The sequence below is a fragment of the Lynx canadensis genome, chromosome B2, assembly GCF_007474595.2.
Source record: "Lynx canadensis isolate LIC74 chromosome B2, mLynCan4.pri.v2, whole genome shotgun sequence".
Lineage (NCBI taxonomy): Eukaryota > Metazoa > Chordata > Mammalia > Carnivora > Felidae > Lynx > Lynx canadensis.
The window spans coordinates 147,591,328-147,601,550 of record NC_044307.1 but is presented as its reverse complement, the minus strand read 5'-3'; the positions used below and the strand labels follow the sequence as shown (position 1 = coordinate 147,601,550).

General features: G+C 53.5%; 1 long non-coding RNA gene across 1 annotated transcript; it reads right to left on the bottom strand.

Moving 5' to 3' along the window:
• Positions 1–3,489: 3,489 nt before the first annotated feature.
• LOC115514629 lies at positions 3,490–9,948 on the bottom strand. Its single transcript, XR_003969055.1, has 4 exons — positions 9,882–9,948; positions 7,449–7,555; positions 5,142–5,797; positions 3,490–4,627 (listed from the first exon to the last, which is right to left on the bottom strand). It is a non-coding gene; the product is annotated as an uncharacterized LOC115514629 (long non-coding RNA).
• Between the last annotated feature and the right edge of the window lie 275 nt (positions 9,949–10,223).

The window sequence follows — 10,223 nt, the reverse complement described above, 5'->3', positions numbered from 1 at the left end:
TGTGAGCGCATGGGGGGCAGGAAGGAGCTCGGGGCCTGGGGGACGAGGAGGCTGCGACTCCTCCGAAGCAGCTGTTTGCTAACCAGCAGCTGGAGGGAAGCCTGGAGGGAGAGTGAGGGGAGAGGGACGTACCCACAAGGTTGAGAGTTTTAACTCAATCTAAGGGAAATAAAAAACCAAGGTCCACTGACGTGTGATGGGGCTGCTTTCAAACTGTTCAGAGCAGAGCCTGATGTCACAAAAAAACTTCCAAAGAGCCTGTGCCGTGAAACAGGCAGCATAGGGCTTCTCTGGTTTAGGGCGGGGCCCCCACCCCAGCGGGGCGTTCCCCAGACGAGGTGCCCCGGCACCCCGTGCACAGCCTCAGGCATGCTCAGAGCTTCCAAATTCCAAGCCAAGAAAGAGCATAGGTCCAGGAGGCAGGACCCGAGGGCTCCTCTGCTCGGTCACTGGTGCCACCTGTGAAGAAGGCATACAAACCCGTCAAATCTCAACTTCCTCCTTTCCAAAAGGAGGAATAGTTAGAACCAGTCTCACCGGACAGAGCAAGCGCCTAGGGGACACCTGGCTAAACACTTGTCTGGTTTCCATTGGTCAAACTGGGGAAAGGATTACAGAAGAGAGGACCCAACCTTGTTGATGTAAATCACGCGCACAAAATCAGCATGGAAACATGGGCTGCGGGTGCCAAACTGATTTAAACCAAAAGATGACCAAAATCTCAGTTCCCCTGCTCCATTTTGCAGATGAGAAAGCCAAGGTCAAAAGGAGCTGAAAAAGAAAGAAAGAAAGCAGAGAAACAGAAAAGGATCTGGATGTTTCCAATCTTGTCTGTAAACCAGGAGCTCAGGTCATTGCCTTTACTCATTGGGTATTCTCTCATGTCAACGTAAACATGTGACAGACGAGACAGACACTATTCACTGGCAGCAAAGTAAGAGAAATGAGATACAAAAGTCACCAAATATTTCCGGTCTTATATTCTTCGTGACGTCATGTAACTGGCTGAGGGCGTGGGACAGAGAACAGATTTGTTAAATTTGTACCTAACTTTATATTCGTATTCTTTCTACTTCCACAAAAGGATTTGAGGCTGCCACAAAAGCTCAGGCATTTAGGTCCAAGTAATGAGAACAAAGCAAAATCGGAAAGAAAGGATAAAAGAAGGCGGAAGGGGATAAACAACACAGAGAATTCTGGCCAAGACAGCCTCCGCTACGGAGCACAGAATTTATTTCCGAGCTTCCTAGTGGCCAGGGCAAGCAGGGAAACAGCATAATTCTCATGGTGAACCTCTGGTCATTGCAACACACAGCTTTCGTGCCGCTTTAAATGAGATCTGCTATAAATTAGCTCAGCAGGTGCTGAGAACAGGAGGCAACTACCAAACTGAGCTATGACTTTGTGCTGAGCCCTGTGCTGGCCACGTCAGCATCTCCTGGGTAGTTAGTCGAAATTTGACAACAGCAAGGCTGTGAGATTAGATGCTTAGGACAGACTCGTGGACAGTCGTGGACAGGTAGTTGTGGACCTAGGGTGTGAAGCCTGGGCTGTGTGCGAGAGGTTTGACAGAAAGCCCGGCGCTTGCTGTCTGCTTTATGGGGAAGCGAGGAAATTAATTCGCCCGTGCATCCTCATGCATAAATAAAATCATAAATAAATAATACTAAAACCCTTGCTCTGGAGCTCATGGCATGTGGGTTATTTGGAAGGCAGTGTATGCCCTGGCAGAGGGCCAGGAGCCGTGGAGGGATCCCGGCTCCCTCTCCCCACCGCCTACAACTAATTGATAAACAAACCTGCCAGCGCCTCTTGTTAAATTCCGTACCTCTTGCTCTCCTCCCCGCTGCTCCCGCCTCGGCCAGGCCCTTCATCTGTGTCCCATGCGGGTCCTCAAGCAGGGAGCCTGGCCACTGGACACACGCTGGCCCCGGGTCCAGCCATCCGGACCAACCCTGGACACGAGTGTGTGGCCTCGAGTGACCTCGCCGAGCCCGTCTGTGGTCTAGCGATGGGGATGATGATGGTGGCGATCCCTGCGTCACGGGGACTGCAGGCTGTAAAAACGTGCCCCGTGTGGGTCGGTGGGGACGGCCCGGAGCCTCACGCTCTTCATGCTGTCAGGGCAAGTGAGGAAAATGCCCGCTGGAGCCGCGCAGCGTCTCACCAGATGGCCTGGACGGGGCTCCACTGCTTCCGAGACCAAGTCCAAAGAGTCCCAAGCTGTTGGAGGGCGTTTCCAGGCCCCTCCACCCGGGCCCTCGCCGTCCCCTCCAGCCCCAGGCCCCCAGCCTCCCTAGCACCGTCTGCTGGCCTGGAACGTTGCTGCCTGCTGGGACCCCACCTTCCTCCGAGAGACTCAGCCAGACCACCGCCGGCTCCCCGAGGCGGCCCCACGCCCGGCCCCAGACGCCAGCTGCACTGGCCCCTGTCCCTTCGAGACCCCGCAACAGCCCCCGGGCCACGTGCACGCAGCCCGCCTCAGGTCACGGGGCTCCTGCTGGCAGGGACCCTGCACCTTCAGTGACAAGCCCAGGGACGGGCACACGGTTCGCGCTCAGCATACAACTGAAACGTGAGTGGGAGTACCCACGCCGGACTCATCCGCCCCTGAAGGCCCACTGGGCGCCAGTCGCCACTCTGGGCACGAGGGACACTCAAGCCGCGCAAGGGACACACTGGGTCCCCAGAGCCTGGGCTAGCGGGGGAGGCGGGTAAGCGTGAGGCCCAGCCCGCACAGGTGGCCGTGCCTGGTACGGGTTTCCTACGCTGCTTAAACTACCACGCGGGGAGTGGCTTAAAACCACACGCGTGGACTAGGGCGCAACGTCGCAAGTCGGAATCCGACGTGCCCTGGCTGAGCTAAAACCAACGTGTGGGGCGGGGCTGCGTTCCTCCCGGAGGCCCCCCGGGGAGAAACCCATCCTTGCCTGTCCCAGCCTCCGGGCGGGCCCGCGTTCCTCGCCTCGCAGCCCCTTCCCCAAATCACTTCCCCACCGCCGCTCTCACCCCGTATCTTCTCTGAGTCCGACCCTCCACCTCCCTCTTGTAAGGACGCCGTGAGTACGTTGGGCCCACGGGGATGCACCGGGCGGTCTCGCCATCACCTGCCCGTAGCTCAGTCACACCTGCACGGTCCCTTGACCTCACGAGGTGACATATTCTGGGACCTGAGGATCAGGACGTGCACACCTCTAAAGGGCTATTTTTCTGCCCACCATGAGCGGGAGGGGAGAAATGATGTGGCGGGAAGGAGAAGTCACCATTTTACAAGGAGTGACGGGCCAGGCGTCCCTGAGCAGGTGCCACTGGAGGAAAGCCCTGTGGCCCAGGAGGGAGTGAGCTGGGCAGGAACTGGGGAACCCAGTCCGCCGAGTCCTGCCTCGTGTGGGCCCGCCACACACGGGGAACAGGAACAGGGGCCACAAGGTGGGTGGCTGAAGGCAGGACGCTAGACAGAAGAGGGCAACATGGAAACAGAAACACCAGTGTCAGACCTCATTTAATCTTTGTAACATGCCCAGGGAGGAAAAGTCTGGCCCCCAGGTTACACGGTTAGAGGGCAGCTCAGTCAACATTCCCGAATTGACAGCCCGGCGCCCCTGGGTTGTGGAAACACCATAAATCCGTACATTTTGTGCTGTTTTATAACTGGAAAACCACCACGGGGGTGCGAGCATTGACTCACGCACGTGTTGGCTCTCCAGAGTCCCGCAAGGCCCACCAAGGCCCTTCCCTGCCTTGTGAAGAGCCCGAGACCCACGGAGTGGTTCACGCAGAGCCACGGGAACCATTTAACGTCTGCTCATCTCACTGCTTGGTCCACTGGGTCCCTGCGGATAGTTAGTCCTGAACTCAGGGAGCAGATTTATCTCAACGCTGGGCGTAGTCCATCAAATGCCTCTTCCGATGGAGCTCATTTAAGATAGGCCAAGAAGTCCCAAAGGGCAATTAATACGGTTTCCCTCTCGGAGTAATTTCCAGCAGGTGCCACAGCCGAAGGCACAGACACACCCTCCCTGCAGCTGGGAGGGGGGCCAGATGGTCACGGTCAGTGACACATTTTGAAAGGAAATGCTGCATCATACAGCCTCGACTGGTGCAGATCATGCATCCCTGAGAAACACGTTTTGTCTTTCCAGTTCTGTCTAATCCTTCCCACCTGAAGCCGGGATACTGCCTGGCATGTTCTGCAGCCAATGTCTATTGTGCGAAAGAAGAGCTTGCTCCCCGTTGTTCTAAACAAAGCAAGATAACTCAAGGGACTGGGTCTGGCTTCTCGGAAAGCAGTCATCCCGACTCAACCACCTTAGCATGTTGCAAATTGACCATCGGACCCCCCAGTCCTCATAAAAAGTCCCCTCTGATAAGAGAAGTGGAAGGGAGGAACAGAGACTTGGAGAAGAAGAGAAGAATCTGTCTTCTGCTTCAGGAGCAGAAAGGGCCCAAATCGTTGCGCCCAATCTTCAGTCTCCATCCTTCCTCCTTCAGGAAGCTGAGGAAGAAAGGAGATCCTTCAGGAATTCGCCTAATGCCTTCTCTTTGTTCTTCCACCTGGGCCGGAAACCGTCACGCGGACTTCTTCCGGGTCCTGTGGAGACGGTGGCCTGAGGTGGGGTCTCCCTTGCTGGGAAATACAGTGTTTGCAGGAAGTAAGCACACCGCCTTGCCTGTGACCGCCACCCTGCTGTGCCCTCCCAGGTGAACTCTTATCCTCTGCCCCCCACCCCCGTCGAGCCCTGCTGTCTTCCTGCAGCAGAGATCCCAACTAGAATGTGAGAGCCACTGTTCCTTACGTCCACCTGACTCTTGGGAAGAAGGTCAACAGTATGTAAAAGCACCACCTAAAATGACTGGGGTTCTTAGTCACTAAACCCGTCCGGCAGGCCCCCGGCTCACCTTCCCAGTATGCAGTTACTGAGCCCATGAGCCACCATGGGCCCTGTTGGTGGCCACCTGTGGATGCAGGCAGGGGACCTTCGCCTCCCACTCATGGCCATTAGTCCAGCCCCTCCCCCCACCCTGTGCTACAGCCAAGTCTGAGTCCGGCCCATTTGCACCTGAGCTCAACCTAAACGTGGCGTGCATTGGGACTTGCTTGGGCCCCAGGTGTCCCCTAGGCCCACAAGTAGACCTTGTACCTCTTGGAAGGAAACGTGCGGAGCCGGGTTTCTCAACGACAGTTCCGTTGACATCGTGGACCACATGGTTCTGTGCGGGACGGTCACACCGCGGGCCGCAGGATGTTAGCAGCATCTCGGGTGTCTACACACTAGATGACAATGGGACTCTCTCCCCCCGGGGGATAACAACTGAAACTGTTGAGAGCCCCCGGTTTAGGGGAGAGAGAATGAGGAATGACGCCTGGCCTGACTATACGACAAGGCAATTGGTCGGGGCGCCTGGGTGGCTCAGTCGGCTGAGCCTCTGGCTATTGATTTCAGCGCGGGTCGTGATCTCACGGTTTGTGAGTCCAAGCCCTGTTTGGGATTCTCTCTCTCTTTCTGTCTCTCAAAAATAAATAAATAAACAACAACAGAAGACGCGAGGAAAAAAAGGCAATGTGCCTAGAGCTCAAGGATGTTGGTCGGCGTTGTTCTTGGCAGACGGTCCTGGATTTGGCCAGTTCCGCACACCTCTGTTTGGGGGAGGGGGGAGGGGGAGAAGGCACCCTTAGGAAGGGAGCTGCGTAGAGCTGGGGAGTCCCAGGAAGGTGCCATCTGATCCCAACAGCCACAGTGGCCCCAGCATCTTGATGTCGCTCCTGATTGGAAGCCCTCCCCCGCCAACCGTGCGCCTGCGGAGAGAAAGAGGCCTTATCAGAACAGGAAAGCCACTTTAAAACACATCCTGGGCCAGGAGGCATCCCCCTGCAGCCGTACTTGTACGAGCAGACTGGGAAGCACGCGGCTGCCTGTCAACAGGGCACTGGTTAAAAACAAAAAACAAAAACACACAGTGACATCCTACGAAACCATTTAAAAAATACAGCCGATGGGGCGCCTGGGTGGCGCAGTCAGTTAAGCGTCCGACTTCAGCTCAGGTCACGATCTCGCGGTCCGTAAGTTCGAGTCCCGCGTCGGGCTCTGGGCTGATGGCTCGGAGCCTGGAGCCTGCTTCCGATTCTGTGTCTCCCTCTCTCTCTGCCCCTCCCCTGTTCATGCTCTGTCTCTCTCTGTCTCGAAAATAAATAAACATTAAAAAAAAATTTTTTTTTTAATTAAAAAAAATAAAAAAAATAAAAATAAAAAATACAGCCGATCTGTACGTGCCGATGTGGAAGGGACCCAAGACCAATTTGGTAAAAGAGAAGCTAAAAGCAGGGTATGCTTCCATTTCTATAAAATGCAAGTTAAAATGCGCAGAAGCTCAGAGAAGCTTCCTGAGGGGACACAGAGGAGACTGTCCACTCTGTTGCTTCTCGAGGGCCTGGGAGTCTTCAGTAGAAAAGAGATAGGTTCCATGGCGTGTGCCCACTCATGTTCTGGATGTTTTAGCATGTGCACGCATACTTTTTCTTTCTTTTTTTTTTTTTTTAATTTTTTTTTTCAACATTTATTTATTTTTGGGACAGAGAGAGACAGAGCATGAACGGGGGAGGGGCAGAGAGAGAGGGAGACACAGAATCGGAAACAGGCTCCAGGCTCCGAGCCATCAGCCCAGAGCCCGACGCGGGGCTCGAACTCACGGACCGCGAGATCGTGACCTGGCTGAAGTCGGACGCTTAACCGACTGCGCCACCCAGGCGCCCCCGCATACTTTTTCAATAAAATAAAATATATTTAGTTTAAAAATATATAGGTACTCACATGCACGCAAACACATACACATACCGTCACTGGACCTTACGTTTCTAAAACTAGGGACAGTAATCTTGGCTCAGAGAAGAAAATGCTAAGGATCTCCTTACCATTCTTTTCTCAGGAGGTGTACCAACTCGAATCCTTGGGCACAAAGAAGTACGCCTACAAAACGGGAAACTGATCCAGAGCGTCTCTAAAAGGAAAATGCTGCAAGGTGACCCGGGAAAAGGCAATTTTGCTAAAAGAAGTTGGCAACCAAGCTCGGTCGGTACAGCCCTGAGGTCTCTTGTCTTTAAATTTAATGCCTTGTTAAGTCCTTGGTGCGTACTAATTCTTGGTAAACAAAGTCAAGACACTTGGCGAGTTTTTATGCGACTGTTATATTATCGTGAAGGCTTATTCGGGATTAATACACAAGGACACAATAAACCAGGGAAGCGGCTCACATCCTCGGCAACAGAGCGGTCTGTGCCTACCCCAGCACACTCAGTGCTAGAGGCGGCTCTGACAAGAAGAGGCTGGAGGAGTTGAGTAGATCACACAACAGATAAAGCCCAAAGAGCACAGCTGTCGATTTATTTGTTTTTAGCCCAGGGAGTAACACAATTTCGTAACCAGCCGCAGTCCTGCCAGATTCAATCTTACCTTCTTCCGAAGGGTTGAGATGGGAATCTCTGAGAATATCAGCAAAGCCCTACTTTCCGAGCCTCGTCATTATCCCTCACGCTGGGGCCAAATCGATGGGTCAGAGGCTAAGAAGATAAAGAATTATTAACAATAAATAAGAACGAGGGGGAGAACAAGTGAGTGTATTTCCAAAGTCATAATGTTATGTGATTGCTCAAATTTTTAGATAGGTTTTTTTTTTTTACGTTTATTTATTTATCTTGAGAGAGAGAGACCACGAGTGGTGGACGGGCAGAGAGAGGGAGAGAGAATCCCAAGTAGGCTCCATGCTGCTGGTGTGGAGCCCGACGCGGGACTCAGTCTCGTGCACCGTGAGATCACGACCTGAGCCCGCACCAAGAGTCAGACATTTAACTGACTGAGCCACCCAGGTGCCCCAGATAAGTTTGTAAATAACTTAAAATTAGAAGAAGTCACCAAATTTTAACAAAAGGCTCAACTTTTTAAAATATTAAGCTATATATTTTGAAGTGTGCTTAAAGGTCTTCATAGCCGAAAATTCTGTGTTTTGAAAATGAAGGGCCTCTCCTTTGGGGGTATGTGTCTGCTTGGGGTTCATGCCCTACAAGCACCTGATAACAGGAGAGTAGGTTGTCTCCCTTGGGCAGTAAGTTTCTTCAAAGAGAACCAGACCGTTGCCCGTGAAATATACTGGCTGATTAATAGAACATTTCCTGGTCTCCAGTCCTGTGCACAGACATTGAATCTGCTGAACTATTTCCACCATGTAGTTTTAAAGCAACCTCTCGCATCCCAGGGCGACCCTATAGTTTTCCACCAATACTTCCCTTGCAGGAGAAGTGGGGTGACCCCGGGGCCCCACCACAACAGCGAAAACCGGCGGGGCTCGGGGTGCCTGCGGGGGGAAGAGCCAGCAATAACTCTCCTGCAATTAATGCCGTTGCCTCTCTTCCCCGTGTCGGGAAAAATGAGGCCATTTAGAAAGTCAGTTGAATAAACTGATGAGCCCAATGGGCTGGAACCACCAAACAGATCGCAAGTCGGTGTCAGCCTTCCCCAGAGGGAAAGGCAGAAGAAATATGTTGAACACGGTACTATCTTGGTCAGGTCTGTGAAGGAAACTGTCTTCTAGAAAAGGGAACAGGAAACCCAGAGCCGGCCTCATTCTTTACATTTCCCGTTTGCGAGCACCGCACATGGCAGGACCCATCCATTTAACGTGCGGATGCCTGGAACCCAGCCAAGAGACGCACGGCTTCCGTATGCTCGGCCGAGAGCGGAACAGTGACTCCGCAGAGCTGCTGGCGGGCGCGGGGGTAAATCACGGCAGATTTCTTTGCAGACCCAATTTCTCCAATTTACTACTCGATTTTGAGAAATCTCCTCCCGGCGCTTGCCTCCTGATCCCGGTCTTGCAGGAGCCGCCGGGGCTCACTGCCCACCCTGAATAATTGTTTTTCTTGGTTCGCTTAGCCCTCACCTGGCCAGATTTCCACCCATCATATCTATCACATTCAGGCTGTCAAAACAGGAAGCCAAACATCTCAGTCACGATCCTTCCTGGGCCGGCGCTCCTCCCAGGCCTCGAACAGGGCCAAGGAGAAGTAATAGTGGAGAGCAGGCTCTCCCAGGACCGTGGTCACCGGGCAGAGGTAGGATGTGGTCTTGTGTCTGTCCCCTCGCTGCCATTCCCGTCTCCCCCTCCCTGCACACATCCAAGCGCGCGCACACACACACACACACACACTCTTTTGCTGCTTCCTATCCTAAATCAGACTTGACAAGTGTCCACGTTGCTCTAACCTGAGATTGGTGCCACACTAGGCCCCCTGGCTAACCAACTTTGTCCAGGTGGGCCCGAAGGATGTGTCCCGGGTCCGGAAAAGTCCAGTACTCATCGCCCAGTGAGCCTCAGGCCTTCTTCCAAGCATTGAGGCTACTTGATTTTGCCCCCGGGGAGGGTAGAATGTGTTAAATAAATGAATTGATCTAGCTGCACAAACTTCGGCAAGTCATTTAACCTCTCCACCTGCAAACAGGGGAGCGGCCCCCACCCCGCCGAGCCGCCCTGTGGGATGACAGGAGCACTGTCCGCAAGCCTTCGCCAACAGTTGCGTCCGCGGCTGAACTCCTGGCTATCTGTCGATGGCTCGCTATTGACAAGCTCCTTATTGACAACACGGGGCCAGACGCCACAAGAAACAAAAGAAACGAAGGCGTGGGGTCACAGCACCTTCCCCCAAGGAGCGTTTAGCCACTGTGACGATGTCGAAGTGTGGGCAGCCAGCAGACGATAGGAGGCCCGGCCGCCCCTCTGCCCATAAATGCTCCTCCCCGAGTGCGCGTGCCCTTCTCCAGGCCCCGGGGAGGCCGCCTGCCTCTCCCCCCAACTCCACGACCGCTCAGACTCGCCCTTCAGGGACACCCTACCTTCAAGGCTGCCATCACCAGAGGGTGTGGGCTGAAGAAAGGGGAAAAAGTCGTGAGCAAAAGGAACTCATTCAAGAGACTCCACCCGGCCAAACCCTCTGTAAAAATTCTAAGCAGGAACAAGTCCAGATTTCGTGGGGTCTGAACGTTACACAATTTCGTGGTGGTGGTGGTGTGGGGTGCTCTTTAAGAAAAAAAGCACCGAAGGCTAAATATAAATTAGGGATGACTATGCATATTTATTTATAATGAGAAGAGAAATAACAACAAATTACCAGAGATTGGAATACCTTTCTTCTGAGACATCTTGAGCCAGTGGGCTCTTCCCGCCACACAGAGAAG